This window comes from Nuphar pumila, chromosome 2 (genome assembly GCF_984573655.1).
Source record: "Nuphar pumila chromosome 2, dmNupPumi1.hap1.1, whole genome shotgun sequence".
Lineage (NCBI taxonomy): Eukaryota > Viridiplantae > Streptophyta > Magnoliopsida > Nymphaeales > Nymphaeaceae > Nuphar > Nuphar pumila.
Window position 1 is genome coordinate 103,124,757 of NC_143250.1, and position 4,318 is coordinate 103,129,074.

A 4,318-nucleotide genomic window follows, 5' to 3' on the forward strand; every position below is an offset into this window, starting at 1 on the left:
AGAAGAAGCTGAGTCCAAGGCAAGCGCGTTGGCAGAATTTCTTGGCAGAATTCAATATGGTCCTCGAGTATAAACCAGGCAGGACCAATGTTGTGGTCGACGCCTTGAGTCGAAAGGCGAAACTTGCAGCTTTGCTCACCTGGGATGACAGTGTGAGCCAACCGACGAGCGATCTTCTTGAATAAGAGCGCGAAGCTTCAAAAAGTGACCCAATAGCTCAACAATTGATCACATTGGTGAAGGAAGAAAAGACGCGGAGATTCTAGCTAGAGGATGGTTTGCTCTGCGTTGTGGGCGATCGTCTGTATATTCTGCGACAAGATATCTTGAGGAGGCGCTTGATGCACGAGTGCCATGATACTACTTGGGCAGGTCACTCAGGTCAACAGAGGACCTTGGCATTGTTGGAACGTGCATTCTACTGGCCGCAGATGCGCGATGACGTAGATGCCTATGTGCGGACTTGCTTGATTTGCCAACAAGACAAGCCCATCAATCAGAGACCCGGTGGACTACTGGAGCCCCTACCTGTGCCTAGTCGCCTGTGGGAGTGCATAACCATGGACTTCATTGTAAGCTTGCCGAAAACACAAGGTTGCAGTTTGATTTATGTGGTTGTGGATAGGTTCTCGATGTATGTTATCTTCGTGCCTGCCCCTGCCACCTGCTCAGCTGCGGATACTGCAAAGTTATTCGTGCGGAACCTAATTAAGCATTGGGGAATTCCAGAGAGCATCGTCAGTGATCGTGATGCGCGCTTCACTGGCAAGTTTTGGCGAGAAGTGCTTCGCTTAATGGGGACGAACTTGCATTTCAGCACAAGTTTCCACCCCCAAACCGACGGACAGACATAGAGAATAAATGGCATGCTAGAAGAATACCTGCGGCACTTTGTCAGTGCCAAACCAAAGGGATTGGGTTGATTTACTTGATGCGGCTCAATTCTGCTACAACCTTCAAAAGAGTGAGTCATCCGGCCATAGTCCATTTGAAGTCGCAACTGGACAACAGCCGCAGACTCCACACTCCCTTACTGCGCGAGGACATAGAAAAGCACCTTATGCTTACCAATTTGTTAGGAACTAGCAAGATCAGACAGAGTTGGCGAAGGCATATCTAAACAAGGCAACCAAGCGCATGAAGAAATGGGCAGATGAGAAGCGTCGCCCAGCAGAATTTCAAGTTGGAGACAAAGTGTTGGCCAAGCTCTTTCCTGACCGCACAGCTATCTTTCGGGGCCACCACCGAGGCCTTATTCGCAAGTATGATGGTCCTTTCACCATTATCAAACATGTGGGAAACTTGGCGTACCGGCTGGACTTGCCAGCAAACTTTCAAGTGCACCCGGTATTCCATATATGCAACCTGAAGCCATTCCACGAAGATGAAGGAGATCCTCAACGGAGCATGTCTCAATGTGCCTCGATTCCGCAGCGAGCTCCTTCAACAGTTAGTGTATCAGGCAGAGATCCAGATATCATCCTCAACCATTCCAACAACTATCTAGGGGAAGTCAAAAAGTACTTAGTGCAGTGGAAGGGATTGCCAGAATGTGAAGCCACCTGGGAGAAAGCCAGCATCATGTTTCAGCATCGACAACTTGTAGAAGGCTACCATGAACAATTGGCGTCGAGGACGGCGCCAACTTAGGCGGGGGAGCGTGTTCTGGACCGCCATGTTTTTCCCTTTTTTGCTCTGATGTATATACCTCTTTGGCACTCTAGAGTGCCCCACAAGGCCTTACGGCCTAAGAACTCCGTGTATTCGGACCCTCTCTCCCCCTCTTGATGTACTTTGCTTTCAAGTATCTATAAAGAAGCTTTTTGCATCCTTGTCTCTTTGCTCTCTTTGTGTTTGGGCATACGCGTACTGTTGCTTCCGCTCGTGCGCGTGTGTTGTCTGTTCTTGTGCACTCAAAAGGCCTGCCTTCGGTGTTTGTGATTGCCCGAAGCTGCGTCACGGGGGCCTTCGCTTCTAAGCCCGTGACACTTATAATCCATGCACATTTCCAAAAAAACAGAAAGCAAAACTGATACTTCATGACTTGCTTCTTAATTTCAGAGTAGGCCCACTCAAAGGTTGGTATCAACCTTCAACAAGATTTCTCATGTTCCATGCAATCTGCCTGGCACAACTCAAATTGGTAACGGGCGCTGCTACCTGGAAAGAGATTGCACTGCACGTGAAAGGTAAGGAATGCTGAACGGGATTCAGCCATCCCAAACTTCATATATACCCTATATCATCATACCCACTCTGGGATCTCATTGTTGCAAGTGGTTTTGATTAAATCTGACCCTGTAGATGAATTGGGCATGGTCAATTTGAAAGGAATCAACTCTTGAACTGTGTTTTAGATGAAAAAAAATATGATTGTTTAATTCATAAATTTTTTGGTAGAATTTGAAGGAAATCCTAATTAGATCCATTCAAAGGCCATATTCACTAAATGGAGGTATGACATAAGGATATGGCATAAGGATATGACATTAGGGATGACTGGATTCTGCAAAGACAACAGAATAAACTGAACACTCGATACCCTTTTGGCCAAAACCTCTTGAAAGTTACGTCAAGAGAATGAAAAGAACATTAAAGGGACATGGATTTGTACATTCTACGGTAAATACGCCGTGTTCTATGCAAATAAACCACAGGTAGGAAGGAAACTGAATCTGGTGACTCCCATGTGAAGTCACGTGGGGGTCGGACACCTGTAACATAACTCCAAGGAATTATACACCTCACTCACTTTCCCTTCTTCCTTACCATTCTCAAAGTGGAGGGCGAACTTCTCTTCTTCAAGCAAGGGGATCCGGTCCAAAAGACTGACCTCCAGCCCCGAACTCTCTCCTCTCTCCTGCGGACAAAATGGGGCTTAGCTCGCCTCACTTTACATCGTAATTAAGAAAACGTAGCATACATGCACAAAGCACTCGCAAAGATTAGCGTTAGGGCATTATTAAAATTGGTTGCGTTGAAAATAAATAAAACAAGTAACTAATGAATTGGCTTGCGACGGAAGGAGGGCACCTAGATGTTGGCTTTCCCTCCCTCAAAGGAGTAACTCTTTTTTGCGTTACAAATTTTTACCTATCTATGATCAATAGGTTTTTTCTATCTTGCTACCTCTAAATACACACTTCTCGCACATTCTTACTCTGATAATGTCACACCAAACATCAGTAAAAGTAATGGCATTTTTTAAAAATACATAATTGTTTTTTAAGTCAAAAAGTTCATCTTCACTTTTTAATCAAACTGGAAAAGTATATTATTTTACTTCTTAAAAGATACAGTTAAATGGAGTGTTTGAGTGTCACAGAAAATCCGGATTTTTCATGAAAACTCATCGACGGGCATGCGTTTTCGCCGAAGCCAAAATCCCAAAACAAACATGGCATCACGGATTTGCGTCGTCGGGTGGGACATTTTACACGATGGACCCCTCTTTTTTGCAGAAACGGTTCGGTGGAGGGGGACCGATTCTGTTTCCACGGCAGTGGATCCATAGAAAGAGAGTACCACGGCACTGTATTTAAAAGTAATTATATCTTCAAGAGTGCTATTTAAGGCACGCTTGCATAGAGCCAAATGAGAATTGTCAAATTCACCCCATTTTCTCAGTGATTGACAAACATAAGAAAATGGAGGGGCGAGTAAATGAATCATGTAAAATGAATCCAACATAGTAGCCAGACTTCTCCTGGAGAAGTGTCTTCATCGGCAAATCGTGATTAATTGGTAAAAAGATCAGTGAACCTCCTTGCTTGGTGATTAATCATCAAGATAAAAAAATACAGTGATTAATCATCCATTTTAGTAATAAAAACTAAAATTATAATTATAAATCTAAAATAAATTCAAAAAACTTAAATACTTGTGACATATATTCTTTCAAATTTTCATAAAAAAAAAATATGGAAGAAATGCCGCTTGTAGTAAAAGCTCCCTAAGATACGAGTTAGCTCTGCTCATAGTGATATATTTCTTGTTGTAGTAAATGCTGCAGTTATAAGCACAACTATCTTCTGCAAGCCAAAACCAACCACATCAAGATTGATGGCTCGCTAGACAATTAAGAGTAAATCCATCTAATAGATGGACGTTGGGTCACACCTACCATATTGGTCCTCAATACAAGGCCGGTGATCTTTCTGAAACAAGAAGTACAAACTCCCCAAGTAAACTAAGAGTGCAGAGAACAACACGTATCCCATGCATCATTTGAAACACGGATGGTTCCATCACAAATATTCAATCCTGGCCATCCAATCAACGGCTAGATGGTTAGGATTGAATGTATGATGAAACCCAT